Here is a 10402-nt window from a genome sequence, read left to right as displayed (position 1 = left end):
AGAGCTAGTTCCAGGACAGGCTCCAAAACCACAGAGAAACCCTGTCTCGAAAAACCAAAAAAAAAAAAAAAAGATTAAAAAGAAATTAAATTTTGATGTCTAATTTATTGTTGTGTGTTTTCATATTCTATCGAAAATAACAGATCAAATATGGTCCCATGTTTTTATTATTTTCCAGTGATGTATCTTATGTATTTCACGTGTGCATGTCTAGGTCTTTTTGGTTTTGGCTCTTTGCATATGTATTTTCCTCGTTTCATTAAGGATCTGCTGTCCCTAAGTGACACTTGGCCTCACTGTTCTGATTCTTGCTGGAGGTAGCACATGTCACCCAGCTTGGTGACATTCTCTTCGGGTAGCTTTCTTCCTCAGATGTCTGGCGACTTTCCGTCCTGTCAGTTTTTCACCCACGGGTCACCCACTGCTCGGGTCTGGAATGTTCTGGGTCAGGGCTCTTTGGTCTGAGTCATTCTGATACAAGAAAAAGGAGAGGTACCTTGAAAGCAGAGTCCTGAGCACCCTCAGATCCTTACGGAACCTCTGCCAGTGCCGCTAGCCTTGTTTTTGTGAATTTGACATAAACTAGAACCACGTGGGAGGAAGGAGCTTCAACTGAGGAATTGGCCTCTATCAGGTGGGCATTGTCATGATTAAAGATTGGCACGTGAAGGCCCCGCCCATTGTGGGTGGGGTCACCCTGGCTGGTGGTCTTTGGCTATATTAAGAGCGCTGACTGCACACAAGCCGAGAGGAGCAATCCAGTACCCAGTGTTCTTTCTAGGTCTCTCCCATCAGTTCCTGCCTTGAATTCCTGCTCTGACGCCCTCAATGAAGAGATGATGGACCCTGGACTGAAAATGTAAGCCAGCTAAGCCCTTGCTCTCCGCCCCTAGTTGCTTGGAGGTCATGGTGTCTATCACAGCAACACCAAGCCACCTAGGGCAAGGAGTTATGAGTTGGTCCTCAGTGTGTTCAGAGTCGGCAGCCCTGTGAGGTTACCCACCCCACGGGACTAGCGAGTGAGTGTCTGAGGCGAAGTAAGCCCTCGAGCTTTTTAAGCTCTTTGCCCAATTGTTCTGCTCTTAACCCACCAACGCCTGTATGGGCCTTGCAGGCTGAAGGGTCTCCCAGCGGCGAAGGACAGCAATTGCTGCTTTTACGGAGTTAATTCACTGTGGCGGTGAGGGCAGAACCCAGGCCCTCACCGTGCCAGGCCGTCACTGACTGCAGAGTGTGGTGTACATCGTCGGCCCAGAAGCAAAATTTCAGGCGCCCTTCTCTCACCTCAGCCACCTTTACCGGCAGAAAATGCCGTCTCCTGGGCTGTAGTGGTACACAGAGAAGGGACGTTATTTTACACATTGTCGTTCTAAGGCTTACTCTATTAAAATCTTTTTCTTAGCCATTGAGACGCATGCTCTTTGTTTCTTTTTCTTTTTGCATTTTGTATAGCCTCTCATAAGCAGAGATACGCTCGCGATCCCGTTTTCCAGGTACCCCAGAGCTGATGAAATCATTTGTGTTATACTTAACTGTAGAAAAGGCTAGTGAGCACACTGGGGTGAGCCTGAGGTGGGGTTCATGCAGAGGGCAAGGAGGAGACAAAATGGATATTTCCTAGGGAAACCAGCAGTCTACTTAGGTCCCAGGTCAGATCAGACCCATCGTCTTGGAGCCGCCCTGCTACCAATCCGACCCCGAACATACCCGCCGCTCACATCAGGACTGCCTTGACTATTTTGTCTTTAATCTGCTTTGTCTACAAGTTTTGTGCCGGCTGCATGGTTCTGTTATGGCCATCTCTGACTCCTCATATCCTTGCCCTCCCGCGCCTGGGACCCAAAAGGCAATGGATACGGAGCCAGATCAGAAACCCACCTTTTCTCTCCAAGACAAATGAAGCAGTGTAGTTGGTCTCTGGCCCAGATTCTCGTCTGTCAGGGATTCTGCGCGTGTGTCATGAGCTCAGGGCAGCCTTCAGGCTAAGTCAGGCAAGGGTGGACCGCCCTGGGATGAAAAGCTTGGATCTGAGCTGCTAGACAGTGTCTGGGATTGTACACAAAAGAGAATTGAATTGTAGATCAGCTGGGAAGCTAGCAAGCTGGCCCCAGTGCCCTTGGCCGCTGGGGCTGGAGCCTGTGGGAGCGCATAGCTGGCATTTTTTTTTTTTTTAAAGAATTGCGATTAGGAAGTCTTTTGCTTCCTCTGGGAGGAGGCTTGGATCCAATGGGCCCGAGGTAGGATGGAAGCTTTTGTTTTGTTTTGGTAACAAAAAAATAAAATAAAATAAATAATAAACCTGATTTGGCTTGGGTGTTATGAGGCACCAGGCAGATGAATGTTTTGCCTGGTGTTTAGTGAGAAGCAGGTTTGAGAGCCTGTGGTCACATTTTGGCGACAGCAAGTGTGTGGAGAAGCTGTGACCACGATTTTGGAAGAGGGGGTTCCTACTGGACTCTCTAGACGCTGTCTTTATCTGGGAAACCTCCAAGCACCATTTCACAGTAAGTTCTGAGGTCTGCTCCTGGCTGGCGCCTTATCAGATGCACTTAGGGCAGCGGTTCTCAACTTGTGGGTCACGACCCCCTGGGTTGCATACCAGGAATTTATAATTCCTGACTGTAGCGACATTACAGTTATGAAGTAGCAATGAAAATAATTTTATTGTTTAGGTTCACCAGAGGGACTGTATTAAAGGGTCGCAGCATTAGGAAGGTTGAGAACCACTGGCTTAGGGGCTGGCACCACCTCCAGATGGTGGAATCACCTCCAGATGGCGGCATCCTGGAAAGCCCTCACCGGGGCACTAAGCAGAGGCCTGCTCTGAGCATCTCGTGGAACTTCAGGCAGGTTTTCTTTGACACAGAATACTCATCACCCCGCCTCGAGCTCATGTCTCATAGGCTGTCCAGACAGGGCTGGTGAGGTAGCTATGTGGGTAAGGGTGCTTGCAGCCAGGCCTGACTTTGATTGCTGCAATCCGCAGGGTGGAAGGAGAGAACCTACTCCTACAGGTTGCCTTTTAACTTCCACATGTATACCGTGTGCATGCTCGCTCACATGTGCATGCATGTGTGCATACACACATAAGTAATTGCCAAAAATTAAAATTTAAAAATTCTCATTGACTTTACTGGCATGCTGTCCTGACATCCTTTTGTTATAGTCTATTGTTTATATACTGTGTACGTGTGTGCACACACATGTGCATGTGTGTGATTACATGCATGCCATGATGTAAGCGTGGGAACGAGAGGACAATCTTTATAGATCCTTTCTTTCCATCATGTGGGTTTGGGGGATGGAACTCGAGTTATCAGATCCATATCTACTGAGCCAGCTTGCCAGTCCTAGAGAGAATTTTTGTTGGATTTCTTTCCATTTTTATTCTGTGTGTTTGGGTGTTTTGCCTCGATACGTGTCTACATATGGTGTGCCTGCAGTGCCTGTGGAGATCAGAGGAGAAGGCTGGGTCCTCTGCAAGAGCAGCACACTGTGCCGTCTCTCCAGCGCCCCCTAGGGAGAACTTCTGAAACATTTCCTGTTCCTGTACATTGCTCTTACGAAATAATGGGCTTGGCGGTGACATTTTCACAGCATGTATGTAACATGCTTTGATCTGAGAACACCACTTTATATACATATGCAGCATGGACTGGCAGACGTGTGTCAAAAATCCTGTCCTGATCTAAAGCCACAACCTATTTATTTATTTTTTGGTTTTTTGATAGGGTTTCTCTGTATAATTTTGACTGTCCTGGAACTAGCTCTGTAGGCCAGGCTGGCCTCAGACTCACAGAGATCCACCTACTTCTGCCTTCTGAGTGCTGGGATTAAAGGCATGCGCCTCCACTGCCGGGCAAATGTTAATAATGTTTTTCTTTTGTGTTCATTGATGCTTTGCCTGTATGTATGTCTGTGTGAGGGCGTCAGAAGCCCTGGAACTGGAGTTACAGAGAGGTGTGAGCTGTCGTGTGGTTGCTGGGCATTGAAGCCAGGTCCTCTGGAAGAATAGTCAGTGCTCTTAACCACTGAGCCATCTCTCTGGTCCTCTCCTTCCCCCAACCTTTGTCTTGTCTCTACCATGGAACTCTGGGATCAGGCACAGTTACTATGGTGTGAGGCTTTTATGGAGGCTCTGGGGATGCCATCCTCTGGTTCTTATGCTTGTACGATAAGATGGCAAGTGCCTTACCCAAGTAGCTGAGAGCTATGTCGTGATCTGCAGGGAAAGGGAAAGGTGGAGAAGGGAAGCGGGGAAGGAAGAAGAGCAGGAGCAGAGTGAGCTTTGACCTAGAATCGGCTTTTGGAACCTCAAAGCCTGCCCCCAGTGACATACTTTCTCCAACAAGGCCACACCTCCTAATCCTTCTAATCCTTTCTAACATTGCCACTCTGGGTGACTAAGCATCCAAATACATGAGCCTATGGGGACATTCTTATTCAAACTACCACACTGGCCTACATGAGACCCTCATCTCAAAATAAAACCAACACAAATAAGACCTCAAGTGGTCTTATTAGTACTGAACTTTTCTTACCAGCTCTGGGCCTCACTCCTGCACCCTAGAAAGAACTAGGGCAGAAAGAATGAGTCCTGAACCCAGATCTGCTATTCCTGATCTTCCATGAGCAGGGGTATTGACTTCTCTGAGCTTCAGCTTCCCAATGGTAGGTCCCCTGTTGTTGGAAGCTTCTAGGTGGCCATGCCAATGAGGTCCTCTGTGCAGTCCCTGACATCTATTATTGCCACCTTTGTGGCTAATGCCTTCTTCACCCTTGTCTCCACTCTCTGTGGGGCTCCAGTGTGTGTGTGTGTGTGTGTGTGTGTGTGTGTGTGTCAGTGCTCTAGATGTGAACATCAGGATCCAGAGGGGACAAAGGGCAAAGCTCCCATGATGCCCAGGGTCTGCACCCTCCTTCTCACAGGATGCAGAGTGGCTCAACCCGGTCTAGGCTTTTGGTGACTCTTCTGTCAATCTCTGTTCTCAGAGTTCCAACTAACCAGCCAAAGATTGTCCTTCGGAGACGTGGGAAGAGAGAACCCTCCCCAGTTCCACGTGCTTTCCATAGACTGTTCAGTCACCATGCAAGGACAGCAAATGCTGCCTCTTGGGGAAAATGCAAGTGAACACAAGTGAAGAGCTGGCAGCTGCAACTCAAGTTCCCCCAAGGCAAGTGGGTAGGCACATCAGGGATGTGGGCTTGGGCTACAGACCTGTGACCTGAAGGCGTACGTCACAAACAATGCCACACCAGTTTGGAATTATGATTAATAGGGTGGTATTTATTTAAAGGGGAAAAAACTTACAGATCACAACAGCCCTCTACTCAACCAGGAAGGGAGTCTAGTCGCCAGCGGAGCAGGAAGTGAAGAGAGAGAGCAGAGGGAAGTGGCCGCTTTTTTAAATGGAGAGAGACCACGCCCCAATGGGCTGGTATCTCAGCCGGCTATAGGCTGGAGGAGCCGGAGGACCTCCCGCAACAGTGACCAACCACCCACCAAGCCAAGCCACTCCTCCGTGCTGTTAGAGACCCAGCGTGGGGATCTGCAGATAGATGTCAGCATTTACATACATACATTCCACTGCCTGGGCCTAGAGAGGGACAGTGTCCCAGGGTTACACAGCAGTTTGAAAGGCACCTACACTCACTGCAGTTGAGTGTCTGAAGTGATGAGTCTAATGCCATTTTGTTTTTTGTGGGTTTTTTTTTTTTTTTTTGTTGTTGTCTTGTTTTTTTCTGAGACAGGGTTTCTCTTTTCTCTGTATAGCCCTGGCTGTCTTGGAACTCGCTCTGTAGACCAGGCTGGCCTCAAACTCAGAGATTTGCCTGCCTCTGGCATTAAAGGTGTGCATCACCACTGCCTGGCTATTAATGCTTTTTATATGATAACAACTCACCAAGATGGACCCCCCCCCCCAACACACACCAGTACCCATTTGATCTTCTTAATATTTTTGGATGTGTACATTTCTGTGTGTGCAGATGCGCGTGCATGTGTGCATGTGTGTGCGCGTGTGTGCATGTGTGTGTGCGTGTGTGTGCATGCATGTGTGCATGTGTGTGCGTGTGTGTGTGTGTGTGCCCGCCCAAAGACAAGCTCAGGAGCCATTCCTCACCTGTGCTTTGAGACAATAGCTCTCTGGAACCGGGGTTCACCAATTAGGCTAGGCTGGCTGACCAGCAAACCCCAAGGATCCGCCTGTTTCTGCCTCCCCAACGCTGACATTACAAGTGTGTGCTCCCACACCCGGCTATTTTTCCACGACTTCTGAAGATCAAGCTGATGTCATCTGCTTGCGAGACAAGCACTTTACCATCTCCCTAGCTGCCCTTCTGGCTGTCTTCAGGATAGGATCTCACTATGTAGTCTAGACTGGACTCAGATCCACCATCCTCCTGCCTCAGCTTCCCCAAAGCTGGAATTGCTGGTGTGCACCATCATGTCTGGTTGTCCTTCCCTGTCAGCTTGACGTCTGGATGTCTTCTCCTGTGGCTGTGATACGATACACTGACAAAAGCAACTTAAAGGGCAAACCATTCATTCTGGCCCCCAGTTTGGGAGACTGTCCATCATGTCCCCTGCCCTCTCTGCGGGGCTCACAGCAGCAGGCTTGAAGCAGCTGGTCATATGCCATCTACACAACCAGGAGACAGAAAGCATGCTGCCACCCCGCCTGCTCTCTCCAGGTTAGACAGTCCAGGATCCACACCAGGTCCTGCCCACAGTTAGGATAAATTGTCCCACATCCATCAACTTATGATAGTGCCTCACACACATGCCCAGAAGGCTTATCTCCGGTGCTTCCGGATCCTCCAAGTTGACATTAACATTCAGTGTCTGAGGTGGTGCAGTGTTGTTGAGGGGCACAGCGACTAGGAACAAACAGTGTGAATGGCAAGTAGGGTCGGCACAGACCTGTAACCCCAGATGATCACAAAGCTGAGACAAGCTGGAGGAGACTCAAGGGCTATGCTGGGATACGGAACAAGTTCAAGGCCAATTTAGGGAGACCCTGTCTCAAAAATTTAAAAGAAAAGTAAAATCAGGCTTGAATGTAGTTTGAATATAATTGGGCCCCATAATCTCATAGGGAGTGGCACTATTAGGAGGTGTGGCTTTGTTGGAGTGGGTATGGCCTTATTGGAGGACGTGTGTCACTCACTGTGGGGGCGGGATTTGAGGTCTCCGATGCTCAGGATACTGTCCAGTGTCTCAGTCCATTTCCTGTTGCCTGCAAGATGTAGGACTCTCGGCTCCTAACCCAGCACCACATCTGCCTGCACACCCCCATGCTCCCCACCATAGTGATAATGGACTGAACCTCTAAAACTGTAAGAGAGTCACCTCGATTAAATGTTTTCTTTATAAGAGTTGCCGTGGTCATGGTGTCTCTTCACAGCAATGGAAACCCTAACTAAGACAGGGATATAGCTCGGTTAGGGATAAAACTTTTGTAGCTGTGTGAGGTCCAGAGTTGGAGGGGCTGGGAAGGGGGTAGAATTAGAAGATCAGCGCATCACAGTGGAGTGTGGGAAGCTGAAGCTAGGTCTGAAGTCCATCTTCAAACTTCGACTTTGCAACTTACCATCTGTCTGAGCTCAGGACGGTATCTAACCTTCCGAGTCTCAGTGTCTTTACCTGTAAAAGGGAGAGACAGTGCAGGGGTTGTTGTGAACAAGTGTTTCTACTCTCTCTACCCGACACAGAACCTGCCGTCTATAACGACTCCACTGATGAGTTGGCAAGAGCAGGTTAAACCCACATGAGGGAAGCCAGAGCTGGCAAGAAGTGAGGAGCTCACTCATCAGCAAACCATGAATGAGCTGTGGGTTTCAGGGTTACTGGAAACCCACACCGAGAAACCAGGAGCCTCAGATGCGGGCAAAGATTCAGGACAGGAAGCCTCTGTCTGAAACTCACAATGCTGCCTAGACCAGGATTTTTGGGAATTCAAACACTTGACTTACAGAGATGATTTTGATTCTGTCAAAGGAAGAGAGGAAGGAAGGAGGCAAGGAAGACAGTTCTAGATGCCCTCACAGTCCCAGAGAGGCCCCTGAGCTTGCTTGGAGTGATGGAGAATGCTCTTCCCCAGAAGAAAGTGTCCACACGGAAGAAATGGCACAGCCCATGCTGCCAGCGTGGTGGGCCACAGATAACGCTCATTTCTGCCTAACCTCTGTACTGAGCAATGTCCTGACAGCGACCTACCATCACCAAGCCTCAACAGATTCCCAGAGCTCCTTCCCCTCCCCCGCTCATCTCCTGGGCAACAGTTGAGAAGGTGGTTAGCAGAGGAAGACAGAGGGCCTTAATGTCATCAGCTAGATTCTCCATCATCTTCACTAATGGGATGGGAAACACTCCTTCTCTGTAAGATGCTTCCAGACCCAGGACAGGCTGAGGAGCCGCCCCTGTGTCAGAAAGGCAGGCAGGTGTGTGGGGGTAACTGTGGACTTTGTAAGCCTGTTCAAGTAGAGATGGCAGGACATTTTCCCCTAATGACAAAGCCAAACCATGCAGTGGCTCATGCCTATAATCCCAGCACTTGGGGAGGCTGAGGCAGGAGGATGGTCTTGAGTCTGACACTCCTAATGGTTTACATAGTAAGCTCCAGGCCAGTCTGGATTATAGAGCGAAACCCTCGAAAACAAACAAGAGCAAACCCATAAACAACAGAAACATATAATATATAATTTATATTATGCCCAGTGGGTGAGGCCATAAACTCAGCCCTGGGAAGGCTGAGGCACAAGAGTTGTTGTGAGATCCAGACCAGCACAGGCTGTTGTGTTGTGTGTTTGGCCCAGGCTCTGCCCTAGGCTGGATCAGTTACTGGGTCTCGTCAGCACAAGCTGGTGGAGCCTTTGGGGCCACAGCAGTTCTTCTGTGCTGAAAGCAGAAGGGAGGACAGGACAGGACAAAAGCCTTCAGTGTGTGCCCATCTCTAAAATACTCTTGCACGCTTGGCCCCACTGTAATTATCTTGAGGTTCTATGCGTTAAAGTGGAGAGGAGGTGAGATTAGTGTTGTCGGGGGCTGGGAATATACTGCCGATGGCTATGGGGTTCTTCAGGGATGATGGGCATTTCATTCTATGTGTGTGTGTATGTTGGTGTATGTGTGCTGCGTATACATGTCGGGGGTGGGGTACAGGTATGTGGACGTGAACAGCAGCTAGAAGAGGATGGTGGGCGCCCATCTCTCTCACTCTTAGCCTCAATCCCTTGAGATGGCACCTCTCCTTGAACCTGGAGCAAGGCCGGGAGCCAGCTAGCACCGGTCATCTGCCTAATCTGCTCTTTCAAAGGACCAGATTCAATGCACCCACATGGCGGCTCACAACTGTCTGGAACTCCAGTTCCAGAGAACCCAGCATCCTCTTCTAGCTGCCTTTGGCTCTTCTTATGTATGGTGCGCAGACACACACGCAGGCAAAACACCCATACAGATCAAAACAAAATGCAAAGGAGCAGTGTGGAAAGAAGACAGAACCAGCCAGGGCAGACCAACGCAGTGGGTGCTGTGTCCCATGTTCAATCCTTATGTTTGCACCGCACCCAGCAGAAAGACTGAAGGGAGCTGTGGAGGGGGACAGTCAAGGATGGGTACAGAAACACTGCACGGTTGCCTGCTAAGCCAGCTCCCCCAAAGTCAGAACCAAGCAAAGAAAGGGATACAAACAAGACAGGAACAATGAAGATGCCAAAGCAGGCCAGGCACAGAAGGATGAAGGTGCCAGAAAACCGTGTGTGTGTGTGCATGCATGTGCGCGCGCGTGTGTGTGTGTGTGTGTGTGTGTGTGTAGGGGGAGTGTCCATCTGTGACTGTACATCTTGAAATACTATCTTATCAAGATTTACAAAAATGCAGAATTTTGTTTAAAAAGATAAAAAGCTAATATATAAAAGTTCCTTTCACTGCTATAGAAAGTTGTGTCGGCTGGAGAGATGGCTCAGTAGTTAAGAGCACTGGCTGCTCTTCCAGAGGTCCTGCTTTCAATTCCCAGCAACCACATGGTGGCTCACAACAATCTGTAATGAGATCTGGCGCCCTCCTCTGGCGTGCGGGCATACATGGAGGCAAAATGTTGTATACGTGATAAATAAATCTTTTTAAAAAAAAAGAAAGTTGTGTCCTCCTGGAGGAGCCACTGCCTTGCAGCTTACTTGAGTAGGTTATGCCTCTGCTCAAGCTTTTCATGGCCCTTCCAGTCAGTCCACAGTAACAGGGAGCATGCACTGTGTGTGTACCAGGCGCAGTACTCTGTTTATTCATGAACCTTCGCATCCGGTGTGTCTCCTTGGTCAGACCATCTCATAGTTGAAGGAACTGCAGCTTCTGCAGCTTCCCAAGCAGGGTGCACGCCTTCAGTCCCAGCACTCAGGAGACAGA

Source organism: Microtus ochrogaster, linkage group LG2 (assembly GCF_000317375.1).
Source record: "Microtus ochrogaster isolate Prairie Vole_2 linkage group LG2, MicOch1.0, whole genome shotgun sequence".
Lineage (NCBI taxonomy): Eukaryota > Metazoa > Chordata > Mammalia > Rodentia > Cricetidae > Microtus > Microtus ochrogaster.
The sequence above is the reverse complement of the archived record's forward strand: the minus strand, read 5'-3'. Positions refer to the sequence as shown.